This window comes from Engystomops pustulosus, chromosome 4, assembly GCF_040894005.1.
Source record: "Engystomops pustulosus chromosome 4, aEngPut4.maternal, whole genome shotgun sequence".
NCBI lineage: Eukaryota > Metazoa > Chordata > Amphibia > Anura > Leptodactylidae > Engystomops > Engystomops pustulosus.
In genome coordinates, this window is record NC_092414.1 from 172666022 (window position 1) to 172685354 (window position 19333).

The window sequence follows — 19333 nt, forward strand, 5'->3', positions numbered from 1 at the left end:
GAAAATGACACATCCTCCATCTCCAAGCAAATAAAAAAGCCATCAGCTCATAACAAGGCAATGATAAAAGGTGCTGAGGCCAGTAAGATTAAGACTTTGTAATAAGGTTTGGGCGCCAAAAGTGACAGCCTTTTTCTTTTATATTTATCATGTCTTCACATTGGGGTGAAAAGCCATGCCTCCATCCCATTGCTGGCTACAATTTATTGCAGCTCCATTATTAGGAGATTGCAGTGAAATGGGGTAGAGGAGGGATGGGTTGGTGAAGATGTTACGATGGCCTCCTACATTATGCTCTTGACAGGTTTGTCAGCTCTTTGCAGCAAGCCTTGTAAAGCACTTTAATATCATTAGCACTATTTTCTTAATGTGTCTGCTCTCCGAACTCCCAGAAAATATCATACATCATATGCAAGACACTGCATTCTCCGCCATACCACAACATAGTGATTTCACTGCTAGAAGCCGGGCCTGGGTTTTTAATCATCATAAAGTGATCATTTAATTTTATTGATTAAGAGATAAAAATGAATAAATATAGTGTTTTTGGATGGACAACCGTTTATGACAGAAACCACCTTCCATCATTGTGCATATCTGATTCTATGATATAGAGGTTATTATTATTTTAACTACTTCATGACCTACAGATATTTGGCCTTTTTCAAGCCCATTTCTTTGTGCCAGTTTTTCTTCTATGTTATTGTGGAGATCTTTTTTTTTAATACAGGTCAGATTTACATTTATGCGTTTATCAAAAGGCCCTTTCTTTATTAAGATGTATTTAAAGGAGAAAAAAATACCTTTTTTCTTGTTATGTAGACAGTGAATGTGGTTAATGGGGGTTATTTATTATTAGATCAGCTCCTTGGGACAGTTCTTTATCTATGTTTGGAGCTCAGGTGCCCATCTGATTCATTACAGTGGCTTTGGTCGTTTCATAAATGTTCTTATAATCTATTTTCCGTCTGGGATTTTTTTTTCCAAAAAGTCTCAAAATGCATAAAAAGTCTCATAGACCAGCAGGGGACTAAGACTTTTTATGAGGCTTTTTGCAAAAGTCTAAAGTCATGAATCTGGCTTTGCACGGTGTTGCCCTAGCAGTAGTTCTATGTTTACACAAGAGATGTATATAATCCTGTGAGACATTTTAGCAGTGAAAAGTCTCCAAAAATTTCACTCCAACTAGTTTGAGACCTTTTTATTGCAACAAAGCCTAGAAAAATCAAAGATAAATAATCCCCCAATGAGCGTACCCCTTTATAGGGGTTTTATAAGCAATATTTTGTGGGACAAATACCTACTTTTCAAATAAAGTTATTTTCAGCTAAAACAGCAGGACAAAAGAGTATTAGTGCTTTGTTGAAATTCCCCATTTATTTTGAATTGCGCCAATCCAGGCATTGGCGCAATAAAACACAAATAAAACAAATGCTGTGTGGGTAATATCTTGTACCTGTGCAGTTAATGTTAGTGATGAGTGGAAGTTTGGGTTGGTAATGAAGGTAACCTGCCAGTGGTGCTGGGTGCCGCCATTTTGCATATGGATGTAAACCATGGTTGACATAATCGGAATTCAAGACACTCCCCAACTCGCTGGTAGGTTAGTGCAGGCGCATGTGTGTTTAGTTATCTGCTGCTGGGCCTTTGCCAGCGGCATTTATACAGTTCACGCCTGTTACTGTTTGGGGTTGGAAACCCAAACCCATGCCCGGACAGCTTTTGAAATTCGGGTTTGGGGTTTTCGGGTCCACTCATAACTATCTATGGATCTTTTGCTTCTAATAGTCACAAACTGAACATCTATGGAAATATTGAACATGGTCAACTTTTGCTGTATCTGTACCAAATCCATATAAAATACGATGGCTGGCTGAGGGATGGCTGATTATTGGCTGGCTAACAAAACCGCTGGTTCGGTCTTCCTGGATACTGCACGCATATATGGCGGCATATGGTGCAGAACTGTATGCAGCACATATGCAACACATATTTTAATCATTCTCAAAGACTTCGACTGGAGAAACTAGGACATACTCTATATTTTCGTACGTCTCTCTTATGGTGTGGTATGGTACAGTGGACAATATGGCCATGAATCTGGTCTTATACCATGAATGTGGTTGTATGCTACCCATATGAAAATGGTACAGTGTGGCTAGAATATGGCCATTCTCATATGTTCGTGTGAAAGAGGCCTGAGGCTTGGAATGGCAACAAAAATTTCTGTTTGTTGTTAAATGTTACCTGACTAAAAATATATTTTTTTCAATCAATTATAGACTAGCACATATGGCTACCTCTACAGATGAGAAGCTTGTTGTCATCTATAGACTTAATGGTTCTCAGGAGTTTTCTGCATTTTTTTTGGTTGGGCAGTTCAAACATTGCGGCAATCGCCATTTCAATCCCTTTACAAACTGAGTATGTAGAGGAGATCATGTCTCACATTAAACTGGTTTATGATCAAAAGTTCGGAAGCTTTTAATCAAGGATATTACTATCAGTTTGAAATTATAAGTAGTCTTGTATATCAACTACCAATAGCAAATGTAGAAAACCTGTTGTTTATTGTGTACAGGCAGTCCCCGGGTTACGTACAAGATAGGGTCCGGAGGTTTGTTCTTAAGTTGAATTTGTTTGTAAGTCGAAACTGTATATTTTAGAATTGTAGATCCTGACAAAAAAAAAAAATTGGCCCCAGTGACAATTGGAGTTTAAACATTTTTTGCTGTAATGGGACCAAGTATTATCAATAAAGCTTCATTACAGACACCTTACAGCTGATTATTGCAATCTGGGACTATAGTAACATCCAGAGAGCTTTACCAGAGGTAAGAGGGGTCTGTCTGTAACTATGGGTTGTCTGTAAGTCGGGTGTCCTTAAGTAGGGGACCGCCTTTATTCAAGTTAATTACAGATTAGTTGACATTGATGAAGTCTATGGGAAAAATATCTAATAACACAAAAATATTCACATGAAGAGCAAATTCAGCAATTAAGTTTACGAGTTACAGAAATTTTGCTTCCCCTTTCATTACTTCTTTTCCCGACTCCATACTGTAGTCTGTATATTTTCACAGTTTGTGCCAATCTTGCTTTACCAATTAAGCTTACTTTGTGGAACACAAAGTTTAAGAGGAGATCCACGTGCCAAAAAAGATATACTGAAGCCCGTGGAATGTCAGATAAGTCAGCTGCAGTAATGTCCAGCATGTTAATCATAGATCCATGTGAATGTGAGAACCAGAACATATTTTGTAGCTAATTGGCAAAGCAAAGTAGTTCTATAAACAAAAATGATCTGCTCATAATTTGCTGATGGATGACACATGGACTTTCTACATCTGCTTGGAAGGAGCTACACTGATTTTTGTAAATATCTGTCCTTGGTATCTCTACAATGTCTGAGAAATATACAATTTCAAGTCCTTTAAAAAAAATCCTGTTCCCTCTAATGATAGACACTAATGAGTGAGGATTATGGGTTTAGTTTGTAACTTCACTTTAATAACATAAATAAGTTCTTTTTCGTCAAATGTTACATAAAAATGATATTTAACATTACAATATAGTTGTTTCATAAGTGTGCAGTAGCTTTAATATGCTGGGACAAAACTCGGATGTATAGTTTCTAGTACTGGAGTTATTTTAGGATTATTTGCATCTCCTCAAGTTATTCTCTCTGAGCCATTTTGTAGTATTTAGAAGACTGTACCTCACATGTTGATAGGAGGAACATAACAAAAACATTTCTCATTAAGAGTGTTGGCAGGAGAGATGTGCAAATCATCAAAGATTCGATTTATAGAAGATTTGTTGAATTTTTCGCAAGAACCCTTTGGGGTCTGAATCAATTCATTTGGAAGCACATTTGCTCCATTTACCCTGGAAAGGCCTCTAAAAAGATAAGATAAGAAAAGGTCTTGTCTTGTTTTCTTAATGTTTTAATTTTTTTTTTTTAAATTTCCCTTCACCTCCCCTCCCGAAGCAGTACCTGGCCAAGATTTGGTGAATAAGTAATTTGGTGCCAAAAATATGCCAGAAATACAGGCAGGAACCCTACTTAAGGACACCCGACTTACAGAAGACCCCTAGTTAAAGACAGATCCCTCTGCCCCCTGTGACCTCTGGTGAAGCTCACTGGATGATTCACTATAGTCCCAGACTGCAATGATCAGCTGTAAAGTGTCTATAATGAAGCTTTATTGATAACCCTTGGTTTAATAACAGCAAATAATTGAAACTCCAATTGTCACTGGGGCAAAAAAAATTTTCGTCTGAAACTACAATGATAAAATATACAGTTTCGACTTGCATACAAATTCAACTTAAGAACAAACCTATGGAACCTATCTTGTACAGGGGACTGCCTGTAAACCAATGTTCTATCTTTATATGAGGCAACTCTTATGCAGACTTTCTTGTCTTTGTACATATCATTAGGTTTAATATTGGCAAAGAGGTAACTCTTTTCCCCTGTAGCAACCCTCAAACTAATTTTTTGAAAAGTGATAAGATTGATCAAGAAGCATGCTGGGGTGGAGATTACCGGTAGAGGTTGGTACATATTAGTTACTACAGGGTTTCATATACCGATAATGTGTATTAGGATGGTGCATTTTCATCACTTAACCAAAAACATTCTTAGATAGGGAGTTTCCTGCTATTTATATTTGTCAGTTTACACATAACAAAACAACTATGCCTTAAGTAAATTAGTTGGAAAAGCTCAAACCATTTTGAAACAAGATAAATCACCCCTGAGAGGGGTCAAATAAGATACCGTCATCCTAGACTCTATAGCATCTAAAACCATGGCCTAGTTCTAATTTAAAGATGAAAATCTTAGGAGCGCAGTGCTGTAGGACCAAAAGTACAGGAAGTCATAGTCATGAATGCAAGCTGCAGACCCAGATGCAGATTTCAACAGTGTTTTTACCTGGAAATAATTTCAGTTCTAGATGATTCTCAGCTTTAAAAATATACCAGAAACATGGTTCTACGTACTAAAGAGTCAAATATAGTGGCAATTTAAAATGCCATTCCTTCCTAGCCTCTCGGTTTCACCCATATCAGGCAAAAAATGACTCTTTTCATGCAAAAGGTGAAGCTTTTCATCTCATTTTCATATGACTGTAGTTACAAATTATTTGTTGGTGAAAGAGCAAGATTTGACACAATTGAGTAAATGCTAAAAATATATTTTTTAATGGTGTAAATGCTGGTGATGGGTTTCCTTTCAGTGCATGGCATGCCCAGACCTTTAAATGCCGCTGCAATAGACCTGCAGCCAAACAATAAAGCTTTAGAACAACGTATCATCAAGTATTTATCTAACAGAAGAGTTCTTAACATAATGCATATATGACCTACAATCCGGTCTGCACACTGTGGAATATGTTAATGCTGTATAAATATATTTTGCCCTTGTAAATGACATGAAAGTTATCACTAGATAGATAGATAGAACTTCCCAAGAAATACATGAATATTAGAATTAGGGGCTAGACTTCTTTATTCAGAACATGTTGATCCAGCATAGTGTATGCAATCACTGATGGACACAGCGCCCAAGGATGATAGTTATGTATTCTTATTGTATTGACTTTGCTGTCATCGTTTTTTTCATATGTTTACTGAAAACAAGTTTGGAGTCTTTGCCTCGTCCAAGAAGTTATGAAACCTTATGAAAATGAATATGACTTTTTACCCCTACTCATCAATCTATGACTATCTTCTTCACAAATATGTCATTTTAAGCGATTATGGATTTACAAGGGAAATAATACATTATGTATGTTGCATATATTTGTTAATGTAAGGACACTTTATTGTTAAAGACACACTTAAAAAAATTATTTCTATAATTTCTCCCTATTCCCCAATATACTGTAATATAAACTGTACAATAATATACAATTATGTAATCCTTTCTTATTGAAAATTCTTGGGATACTTCTTTGATGCAGCAAACACCTGTTAGCTGTTAACCCGCTAGTGTTAACCATTTAAATTCCCTGGCAAAGTCCATGTGTCGCCATCTTGGACCAGATTGTCGTCCCAGTGATGTCATCGAGGAGTGACAATGCATTGCTGTATTTAAAAATTTAAAAATTTTTAATAAAAAATGACCAAAAAGTTATACATTTCCCAAAATGGAAGCAATGAAAACATCATCCCATCCTGCAAAAAATTACACCTAACACAGCTATGAAAAAATTATTTTCCTAAGAATATGGCAAAATGAAGAATTTTTTGTACAAAAGATTTAAATTTTGTATTTCTGTGATTGTACCAACCCAAACAATAAACGGGAGGAGTTACTTGGAGTGCAAGGTGAAAGTTGAAATTACTTAAATGTGTTTTTTTTTATAAATTTCACCATTTTTGGAATTTTTTCCCCTGTACAAGGCATGAAATATTAAATACCATGGATAGAAAGTACAATTTGTTACACAGAAAACAAGCTCCAGGATGAAGGGCTGTAAATCAAGCACGCTTACATGTTTTTTCCCCCTCTGGCAGGATCCGCTCCTCTTTTAGCTTCTTATGCCCTTGTTTTTACAAAAAAAAAAAGGCTTAGAAAATTATGCAATTGAACCTGAGGGGCTCTAGGCTCCATTGACAACTATGTATCCTGCAGCCCCTCAGGATAATTTGCATACATTTTGAAGCCCTTTTTGCAAGAACAAGGGCATAAGAAACTACAAGAAGAGCAGATCCTGGCAGAGGGGCATCCAACAGCATGTAAGTGTGCTGTCTAGGGCTATAGTAAAGCATTTAGAAAGCTTCATTTAGAGAGCTTTACCAGAGGTCAGAGGGGTCTGTCTGTAACTATGGGTTGTCTGTAAGTCGGGTGTCCTTAAGTAGGGGACCGTCTGTAATATAGTAAAGGAGCTATAATAAAGGATCTCATAACTCAACCTCCTGACTATAAACTTACAATCTCTTAGACTGTGCACCAGGCACAAATCATATTGACAAGGCACTGGCAGCTGTCTGTATGCAAATCAGTTAATTTGGGCTTGTCCCCTTTACACTTGGATGCTCATATACAGTGCACATTTGTGAAATAATTATTACTTTACATTGTTTCATTGGCTTGTGGCCTCACCAGCAGGTTTTACTATACAAAGTTGCGGGTTATGTAGGAGACCTGTACCCTTATCTTGTTTGTGTTGTTAAAATGAGCAGAACTGTACAAACTACATTTGTATTTCAGGATTTAGCTGGACAAAGTATAGTCCCTCCTCTCTACTCTGATTAAGTGCAATAGTAGGCTTCTGGTTAGATGTTACAGCAAAGTGGAGCAGTTTGAATGCATTTGTCAAAGAACACAGCAGTGTAAGGAAACCTCCCCAGTTCTCCATGTTCAGCTACAATCCTGGAACACAACTCACTAAGACCACAGATAGAAACGTATCACATAAGGAACTCCCAACAGAATAGCACAACATAAATGTCTCACAGAATTCTACAGCTTTGTCAATGCTTTCCAAGAAATTTGATTCTATCAAAAGTCTATTGTCACAAAGTGCATTAAAATGGTATTAAGAAACCAATCACAGAGTGTATGTGCTTTTCTATTACTGTGTAATGCAGCAAATTGCACAGCTAGTATATAGACATACACATTGGCCACCCACTGTCCTAGCTAATCTCAACCTACACCAAGAAAGAAAAGTCAGTAAAGCCAAAAACTAGGGGCCAGTGGTCCCATAACTCAATGGAAAAGGGCTGTTCAGAATTGAGTAACGGTTAAACCCTCTTCTGATCTTATTTGATCTGGTTGATTTTAATTTTGTATGGACTTGAGCTTCATGAGGCCGAAGTAGAATAGGATAGGCTGCCATCAATCATATTGGGAGTCAATGTACTCTGTTCATGACTGCTACAGACATTGAGTTTTTGGGGTTCAAATATGCCTTATAGCACCAGTCTGTTAAGGGTTTGTGGTCACTATGCCATTTTGTTTGGTTCACATACACTTCTAAACTGCCACCTGTTGGTTGAGGTTTTGTGGTTCCTTTCCCAGTTTTTATGGTTCAAATATGTTTCTGGACAGTGTGTATGTGTGTAGATAAAATATGTGTGTAGATAAAATATCTATAAAATGTCTCTTGAGATTTCGGAGGCCTATTAAACTCTAAGTAGCAATGAACAGGGTGCACTGCCCCCAAAGTAAGTGGTGCTTCTGCAGGATTGTCACCAACACTATCACTTATGAGACTGGCCATGCGCTTCCCCTAAAACCTCTGGGCTCCTCTCTAGATCAGTCCTTCCCAATCAACACAGAACTGACACATTTGTCCCTACGCAAGGACATCATGCGATATCCGGCATTTATATGGGCCCTGATATTACAGGGGTTGGCTAACTGCTGATTGGATATCGGCACTATCTGTGCCAAATCAACTGCGATTCAGTCATCTCCAATAGACGCATCTGTAAATGTGCACAACCTGTTAGTATAACTGTATGTAGTGCAATGTAGCTGTTTTAAATGGGGCACATTTAAAACATTAAAAATAAGTCTGGCTATTTCTATCTGTTTTTGGGAATTTTCTTAACTTTCCATCTGGTTAGATGTATCTTAGCAGTTTTTCTTTATTGATACATGTGGCGTGTGGTCTGTAGTGAATTTGCAACTTTTTAAAACAAAAGTCGCAAAAAGTCACAAACAGTTCCCCAGCTAATTTCTACCTGTGCTCAGGGGCAAACGTAGATTTGCACAAAAATTTGCAAGTTTTTTGCAACTTAAAAAATTTGCAACTTTCAAATCTGGATTAAGGTGATAACTCAGGGAACACTGCCGTAAAGCAGACAATGGCAAACTTTGAAGGAGACAGTTTTAGCCGCGAAATAAAGTCACAAATAAGCATAAACATGAAAAGTCGCAAACATTTAAGAAAACGGCAAGCCAAAAGTTTAATACAAGTACCCCAAAGAGGTATAAAATTTGGATGGATAGATAGATAGATACATTTACACACAAAGGGACACAATATAAAATACAACACTACCTTGACTGCAACAGTACATATGTGGTGTATTTATTGAGTTGCCCATGTGACTTTAAATACGTAGGCGAAACTACACTCGACTTCAAGACAAGATTTACGCAACACAGATATACTATCCGGAAAAAGAAAAAAGACTTACCAGTCAGTAGACATTTTTCCGAAATAGGACATAAAGAAAGTGAACTAAAATGCATGATAATAGACCATATCCCTGTACTCAAAAGAGGAGGCAACAGGGAAGCCATGCTTAGGAAATGCGAATTGAGATGGATAAAGAGATTGGGGACTTTACAGCCCCAGGGTCTAAACATTGAATACAACTTAAGTGGACTCATTTAAGTATGATGTTTACACGGTTTGTGGAGTTCAGACAGTGAGATGGTGCACATGCGGGAAGTGCCGCCTTGTGGCACATGACATAGCCCTCTTTCTAAATCTTTTGTAGGTCAAGTATAACTGGGAGAAGAATTCTCCACCAGTAAATATTTGAATTGGTTTTTGTCAATCTGAATATACTATAATGTCACGGTATATAGTTGTACATTACAGTAAAAGTCTACTTTATTTTTTCCAGATCTATTGGGATCTTCTGACCCTCACCGCACGGATCTTGAACCCCCATAAAGTCTCGTGTCTTTCAACAATTCAAATTCTGCTTCATGCCTTTGTCTGACAATTTTACATATTTATAATGCATATGTCGTGTGTCACCATAATTGTTTATCTCTATAACGTGTTCCACACAGCTAATTTCTGGTGGGACCCCAAAGGAAAGCGTTCGAGGTTTTCACCTCACTTTGTGACCCGTTCTCCAGCTAATACCGGGCAGGACGTAGGGATTGAATATCGGTAGTCCAGTTTCTGGATGCTGTATTAAAATCCCATCACTCCGCACTGAGGGAAGACGGTAGTGTCTATACTGCCTGTCTTTACCTACCAGTACCTGGTTTTGGAGTGTCACTAGCTTAACTTAATCCTGATTGGGGTCCTGACCGGGTAATGTGTGGCTTTTCGCTTAAAAAACATGGCGGCCGCCGCACACTTCATGAGTGCGCATGCGCCAATATCACATGATTGAGACCCGATCACGTGATGACTACAACTTCCGGTGACGCGACTGAAACACTACAAGCCTGGCGCTCAAAATCAGCTGTTCAGGATCTGCCACTGAGTTTTATGAATGGAAAGCCGAGACAGGGGGCGGTCCGATTGCAGTTGGGAGGGTATTTATTTATTTACTTATGCCTACACATGCATTTTTCACTGATTTAATGTTGTCATTTCACTGTACTAAACCAATGATTGAGTTTAGCATAACACTTTTTCACTTATCAAATGGAATGTTGTATATTTTGCTTATTTTGCAATGTAATTACCACGGTCTGTTGTCAGACCAATGAAATGTAAGGTTGGCCCTTATATGCTTGTTTACTGGCCATACTCACTATGCTTGATAAAGGCTCTACATGAGCTGAAACGTCGCACATGGAATAAAGATACCCCATCATTTTTGATCACTATCCTGGAGTGCTGCCTGCTTTTTGAATTATAGATAGATAGATAGATAGATAGATAGATAGATAGATAATAGACAGATAAATAGATAACAATTAACAATAGCATCTCTCACACAGTCAATACACATCTGGCTGCATTTACTAATTCCCTGGGCATATTTTACAAAGAGCTTATATTACATTATGACACAGCATGAGCGCCCTATTGTTATCAAAATATAAACTCTTAGTCTTTTCATGTGTTCGTTTTTCCAAGTTGTTACCTCTATTATGTGTAATTTCTATCTGTATATTTTGGGTATAGAATTAAAAGAAATTAATAACTCTAAATTCTAAAATGTTGGGTGTTGTACTTTAAATACCATAGGCTTATATTTTATATCTAGACTTTAGTTTGTTTTACCAGGTTTACCTAAAGTATACTGTGCACTAGTGAATACTTGTACTGAAGATGGTGTCCAAAGGGAACCTGCCATGCAGTTTTCACCATTAAACCTATTGACAGGTTCCCACAGAAGTCTTCTCACATTTAACAAGAAAGTAAACGGCACTCAAATGCAATGCAATCTTCTTTAATTCAACAAAATGATATTTACATGTGACTTTCAGTATGCAAATCATTTCTCATCATTTCTCTTCTCTTACATGGGAAACCGTTTCTGATGAAGGTCATGTGATTTGACCGAAACGTTATTTCTGGATTGCAAAATGAAAGTCAAATGCAAATATCATTTTGTTGACTTAAAGAAGATTGCATTGCATTTGAGTGTCAAGTACTTTCTTAAATACGATTAGAGGTGGTGACCTCACTTGAGCACCCACTTATAACCATATACTACCAGGAGTGACGTGTATTCAACCATTACTAGAAGTTTTCTTACAGTTTCCTATTCAGTTTTTGTTATACAAATCAATAGCTAATATCTTTATTAAATTAATTTAAAAAAAGTAGATGGCAACTTGCTAGGAGACTCACCAATTAACAAGGGCCTTTTTTACTCTTGTATAACATTTCTCTAATTTCCCTCTATATCAGGAATTGGCCAATGACTCTACCTAACTACTGTCAGGAATGAGGGAGGGGGGAATGATGGAGCAGAAAGAGACACTTGCCGAGTCAAATGAAGAGAGATTCCAGAGGGAGGGGGGAATGAGGGAGCTGAGTGAGACATTGGAAAAGAGAAAACATGCCCATTGTGACTCTGTGAGCCTGCTGGCAAGGTGCCATCTACTTTTTAAAAATGAATTTAATAAGCTATAAGCTTAATAAGCTTTAATGAGCTATGGATTTTTATGATAAAATCTGAATGTTAAATGGTGAGAAGACTTTTGTGGAAACCTGATAACAGGCTCCCTTTAAGAATGGTAAATATTCATGTTAACACTTTGTATACTGTATACTATTTTTAGGTGGATCCATAGCAAAGGTAATGTTCAGAATGCTGTAAATTCTCAGCAAGGATATGTAATTGATAGATTTGTTAACATAAATTGCCTTTAATTTAAAATTCCCCTAATTAAAATATTAGCTAGCTGACAGAAGCAAAGAGAACACTACAACCAGACAACTGCTATTTGAGAACCACTTCCTGTGGTTGCCTTAGACAGTCTATTGAGAAACTATACACTCACCGGCCACTTTATTAGGTACACCATGCTAGTAACGGGTTGGACCCCCTTTTGCCTTCAGAACTGCCTCAATTCTTAGTGGCATAGATTCAACAAGGTGCTGGAAGCATTCCTCAGAGATTTTGGTCCATATTGACATGATGGCATCACACAGTTGCCACAGATTTGTCGGCTGCACATCCATGATGCGAATCTCCCGTTCCACCACATCCCAAAGATGCTCTATTGGATTGAGATCTGGTGACTGTGGAGGCAATTTGAGTACAGTGAACTCATTGTCATGTTCAAGAAACCAGTCTGAGATGATTCCAACTTTATGACATGGCGCATTATCCTGCTGAAAGTAGCCATCAGATGTTGGGTACATTGTGGTCATAAAGGGATGGACATGGTCAGCAACAATACTCAGGTAGGCTGTGGCGTTGCAACAATGCTCAATTGGTACCAAGGGGCCCAAAGAGTGCCAAGAAAATATTCCCCACACCATGACACCACCACCACCAGGCTGAACCGTTGATACAAGGCAGGATGGATCCATGCTTTCATGTTGTTGACACCAAATTCTGACCCTACCATCTGAATGTCGCAGCAGAAATCGAGACTCATCAGACCAGGCAATATTTTTCCAATTTTCTACTGTCCAATTTCGATGAGCTTGTGCAAATTGTAGCCTCAGTTTCCTGTTCTTAGCTGAAAGGAGTGGCACCCGGTGTGGTCTTCTGCTGCTGTAGCCGATCTGCCTCAAAGTTCGACGTACTGTGCATTCAGAGATGCTCTTCTGCCTACCTTGGTTGTAACGGGTAGCGATTTGAGTCACTGTTGCATTTCTATCAGCTCGAACCAGTCTGCCCATTCTCCTCTGACCTCTGGCATCAACAAGGCATTTCCACCCACAGAACTGCCGCTCACTGGATGTTTTTTCTTTTTCAGACCATTCTCTGTAAACCCTAGAGATGGTTGTGCGTGAAAATCCCAGTAGATCCGCAGTTTCTGAAATACTCAGACCAGCCCTTCTGGCACCAACAACCATGCCACGTTCAAAGGCACTCAAATCACCTTTCTTCCCCATACTGATGCTCGGTTTGAACTGCAGGAGATTGTCTTGACCATGTCTACATGCCTAAATGCACTGAGTTGCCGCCATGTGATTGGCTGATTAGAAATTAAGTGTTAACGAGCAGTTGGACAGGTGTACCTAATAAAGTGGCCGGTGAGTGTATACTATGCCCTATGTTAAGAGCCTTTCTTTTACCAATGACAATATATTAAGTGGGTTTATGGATATTGGATATTTTTTAGGATTGAGTTATTTATAATTTTTAACCCATCAAGGGCCAATAAAAAAAACATTGGTTCCTAGACAACCCCTACAAGGAACAAGGATTTTGTGTTTGTTATTTAATTTTCACATTCAAAAAAAATAGCTTTTCTAAACTTTTCTGTTGATGAAGCCCTAGTACATACTTTTATATTTTTTTTTAATTTTTTTGTAATCTTAAGTGTTTGAACCAAATGGCTTATGATCTCTCTAGATTAATCTCTATACTATATATAAGTATATCATGCATATAATGTTCTTTGATTACACCATGGCGAAGCTGACACATGATGAACTTGGGAGCCTTTGAGAGGCCCTCATATGCTGTCCGGTAATGGGTGGAGGGGGGAAAGCGATCAGCACCAATAAGTCCTATTTTTGGTATAGCTTTCTAATGAAGTGACCAGAGCACAAACACAGTGGTTAAAGATTTTCAACTCTTTGTAGTCATTAACCTTTTGACAATAGAAAAAGATTGTCCTAGCCCCAAACTCAGGGATTTGACCTGCTCTGTCCTTTGCAGCTTGGACAGTCGGCTTATGCATCAGGCTGTGGAATCCACAATGGAAGTAAATGGGGACATGCATTAGCCATGAAAAAAAACCTCCATTTCATGTTCATGTTCATAAGCTTTTCAAAATATTTTAACACTTTGTAAGCCATTTGTTGGAAATACATGTAGGGCAGAAGTTAAGTTTTATAGTGCAGATAGTTACGGATAGTTGACGTGAGAGTGAGCACTTGAACAAATGCTAAAATGTGGCTGTAATATGTTAAGTGAAAATACAAAATACTTATAATATAGAAATACTGATAATATTGCTTCTGTGAAGTTGTAATGTTCTGCCGATATGATGTGATATCTCGAAAGAGAAAAAAAATAAAAGTTCCCTTGAGAACGATTGTTAAGAAAAACCTAATTGTTGAGTCTTGACATGACCGGTAATAAAGGTTATTGAGCGCCATCCCTCACACTGTTCGTTAAAACACATGTAAATAATAGTTGTGTATAAGAGTCATGATATTTTTATATAAAGCCTTCTCCCTTCGTTCTCAGGGGTTATAAAAATGGGAATAATTTTATTGGCACTCCTCTAGAATTGTGCTGAGACAAATGGAAACTTGAAGATAAGGATCCTCTGAGGTGAGAACATACAGCTGTTGGGAATTGAAGAGAATATGACCAATAAAGGAAGTCACTATTTTTCCAGCCCTGAAGTGAGTTATAGGCCGAGACTGGTGTTGTATATTTATGTAAGGCTGCAGCAGGCAGTGCAATGGAGAGTATATTGCTGAAAGAGCATCATTCGCATTCTGCCCCTAACAAAAGGTGGAAATGAAGTAATATCCTGGCCTAAGGAGTACTCATGACAGAATAATAACATTTCAAAGGAGGGGGTCTTTTGTAGGGCCATGTGTCGATTCACAATGTGGAAATTAACATGTGTTGCTCTTTCAGACTTTCAAAAACAGAAATAACTATTGAAATGTCTTTTGGACTCGCTCTCCGCTCCACATCGAGCACTCCTGGGATGTCAGGTCATTCACTGTTCACAGAGACAAATAAAACACTGTTAAGTGCGAAGTTTCATGGTTAGGAAACTTTGTTTTGTTATTGTAGCGGTTGTGTTACAGCTCGTAGGCGAGTTTTGCTTTATCTGTGCCGAGGTTATATTCATTAATTCTACGGCCATACAGAATACAATGATATTTCACAGGGATTAAATATCATTATTCTTTCAAGGCACAATACACTGTGAAATACACTCCATTCTCTTCTTAACCCCTTAAGGACGGAGGGTTTTCCGGCTCATTTCTCGCTCTCCAACTTCAAAAATCCATAACTTTTCCATTTTTCCGTGTACAGACCTGTGTGAGGGCTTATTTTGTGCGTAACAAATTTTACTTTCCCGTAATGTTATTTATTTTAACATGCCGTGTACTGCGAAGCTGAAAAAAAATTCCAAATGTGGAAAAATTGAAAAAAAACCGCACGTGCGTCACGTTCTTGTGGGCTCAGTTTTTACGACTTTCACTCTTCGCTCCAAATAATACGCCTACTTTATTCTTTGGTTCGGTGCGATCGCGGTGATACCAAATTTATATAGGTTTTATTGTGTTTTAATACATTTTCAAAAATTAAACGAATGTGTACAAAAAAGAAAAAAAAATTTTTGCCATCTTCTGACGCTAATAACTTTTTCATACTTTGGCGCACAGAGATGTGTGAGGGGTGATTTTTTGCGAAATGAGGCGACGTTTTCATTGCTACCATTTTGAGGTCTGTGCGACATTTTGATCATTTTTTATTTCATTTTTTATGTTATGTAAAAAGGTGTAAAAGTCGCATTTCGGACATTTGGGCGCCATTTCCCGCCTCGGAGGTCACCGCCGCCTGTAACCGTTTTTATATTTTGATAGATCGGGCATTTTGGGACGCGGTGATACCTAATATGTTTGTGATTTTTACTGTTTATTATGTTTTATATCCGTTCTAGGGAAAGGGGGGTGATTTGAACTTTTAATATTTTATTAATTTTTTTTATTTTTTAAACTTTTTTTTTTATTTTTTTTTTCACTATCTTTTAGACCATCTAGGGTACATTAACCCTAGATGGTCAGATCGCTGCTACCATATACTGCAATACTTCTGTATTGCAATATATGGCATTTTTGCAGCACATTCATTACAATGAGCCACTGGCTCATTGTAACGAATCTGCAGCTGCCAGATAGCCTCGTGTCAAAAGAAGACACGAGGCTACCATGGCAACCGATCGCCGCCCCCCGATGACGTTCGGGGGCGTGGCGATCGAAAAAAAGATGGCGGCGCCCACGCGCCGCCGTCTTTTAAACGCCGCCGGCGACTTTGCCGGCGGCGTTGAAGGGGTTAATAGCCGCGATCGGTGCAAGCACCGACCGCGGTTATTAGCGGTGGGGGTTTTGTGCAATATGCAAAAACCCCCACCTCTGTATGAAGAGGACTCAGCCCGTGAGCCCTCTTCATACATCCCTTATACCTCTGCGCCGTAGAGCTACGGCGCAGAGCGTTAAGGGGTTAAAGTGCTATTTAGAAATATCAGAAATGATGGCACAGGAGTTATAGGTTTCACCTGTAGGACCCTTAAATGGTATGGAGAACATAAGTTCTGGGCATCCAGACTGTGGCTACACAATGGGGGCACATGTATCTTAGGTCCGGCTTTTTACACCAGTTTATTTTTGGTTGGCTTTTCTGCTGATCAGATGTATCTTAGATCTTTTTCCTTATTGATAAATGTGACGCTTGGAGTTTACAGGGGGTCATTTATCTTACTTCCCCCTTTCCTGAGCTCTTTTTGAACCTTTTGTGAGTCTATATTTTGCACCTAATTTGTCTTTGTCTTTTTTAAATTAAGTTGCAATTTTGTTGCCCATATCATACCATTGCCTTTCCTAAGCATGGTCAGGACTTCTGTGTTATTGTGCAATTATTTGCACCCATGTAGGCATAAATCAATGTTAAATAAGGCACAAACATGAGGAAGCAGGAGAAATACAAAGTCAAATTAGGCACAAACCAGGAAACTGCTACACTGGGAACATTGGCGAACTACTAAAAAAAAAGGCGGAAAAAATTGTGCAAATACCCCAATGCGCTCAAAAGTTCACTAAATTACAACCAAAAAACAACTTTAAGCTATTTTTTACACCTGGTATGGATACAACCATGGTTTTATGCCAAAATTTGCTAATTTTTTTTATGCGACAGAAAACTTGATAAAGGAGAACTTTGAAGCCAAGCCGAAAATTAGATATATGTGCCCCACTATCCCATTCTCTCGATAGGCAAGGAGAGACCCAAACTTATCTCACAATTATGACATGCTCATTTGTGATATGCCAATACTGGCGGTCCCCTACTTAAGAACACTCGACTTACATACGACCCCTAGTTACAAACGGACCCCTGGATATTGGTAATTTATTGTACTTTAGTCCTAGGCTACAATGATCAGCTGTAACAGTTATCACAGGTGTCTGTAGTGAAGCTTTAGTGTTAATCCTGATTCTTATGACAACCCAACATTTTTAAAATCCAATCGTCACAGAGACCAAAAAAGTTCTGGCTGGGATTACAATGATAAAATATACAGTTCCGACTTACATACAAATTCAACTTAAGAACAAACCTACAGACCCTATCTTGTATGTAACCCGGGGACTGCCTGTAATGTGTATCATGAAATTATAAATTTAATGGACATCACTGAGAAATCTTAATGGCCTTCATGTTTCTAGCTGTGTTTTTCATACTTGAAAAAAAAAACTCAAAGCAGGATGCATTAAAACATACATTTTGGTGTCAAGGCTGAAAAGTGAAAATAATTTGGCAAATATTACTTTGATTTTCTCCATTAATGGTAAATTCTTTAATTTCTCAAAATATTGCACTTATTTCCTTTTTAATATTCTCAATTTCATTTATTATCTTCCTTGATATTCTCCATTTTCTCCAAATGTATGCATTTATTTTTACTGCAACACTATAAAAACACATCATGTATCTCATTAACCTCTGCAAAAACAATCAGTAAATGAACAAACTTTCCCTTGTCTAGGTCAAACAAATCTCAAGTGACATTCACAGCCTTTGGTTTCACAAATAGTTGATACTGTGCAAAAAAAACCTTTGTATCAAAAATATAATTTTTGGGGGGAGGGGATTTTAAACTGTAGGGAAGGGTTTTTTTTGTTCTCAATTTTTTTCACAATATTTTTATTCCACAGATGGCAGCATTTGAGTTTTTCTTTTGTGCCACTTTGTACAAAGTGAGTTGTGTCTACTGTGCGTTTATAATCCTAAGTGCATTCTGTACATTGAGTTAATTCATCTCCACTATAAGAACCTCCACTATAAGATCATATTGCAAAACTTTTCCTGGGTCTCAAACTACATACTGAAGGTGTTGTGAGTGATAAATGTATAATAAGTGCTATTGTATACTCCGGATACACTGGAAAGGGATTTTAACAACAGGAAAAAGTGAGAAGTGACATATTGACAATTGCTAAATATTGATGAGGTGCACAAAGCCCGTGTGTCCTGCTGCTTCCTATGCTTTCACGATGACAATATACAGGTCAAATTCACATCCAGCTGCGGTTGTATTGGTAATAAAAAATTCAGGGAGAATTTGTCTAAGCTGCCAGTTAGTGATATTCAAGCTGAGAAAAAATATATATTTATTCGATTTAAATATAAAAATATTTAAATATTAAAATATTGTATCTCATTGCATTCAAATATTCTTTACATTCTTAGGCTCCTGTACACTGAAGCTGTAAGAAAGTTCCTCAATTTATTAAGTTCCCTAGGGGTCATTTATCTTAAGTCTTTTTTGCGTGTCTTTTCTTGTTGTTCTTTTTTTTGGGGGGGGGGGTTGACCTTGCTTGATTTATCTTAGAGGTTGATAGATCAAGCAGTTGAGACTATGGGTTTTTTTTTTACTTTTTACAAAAGTCGCACAAAAAGTCTGAAGCTCTTCTGCTACTACTTCAAAAGTTTTTCCTACACCTGATCTGGACTGGAGTTTATTTATATTAACCTTTTAACCACAATTTGCTCCAAAATTTGACTTTTTCATAGCTTTACATCTGTATTTTAAAAATATATCAGGTGCACCACAAAAAATTCTACCGCTGCTCAATAGGCGCAAATAAATCAAATGTGCTGTAAAAAGTAGCAAAAATAAGAGAAAAAGATAAGATAAATGACCCCCATAGTCTGCAAAAAGTAATTTTATACTTATTTGTATTTAAAATGTATTGTAGCTCAGGCTGTACATTATCTCTTTTCACAC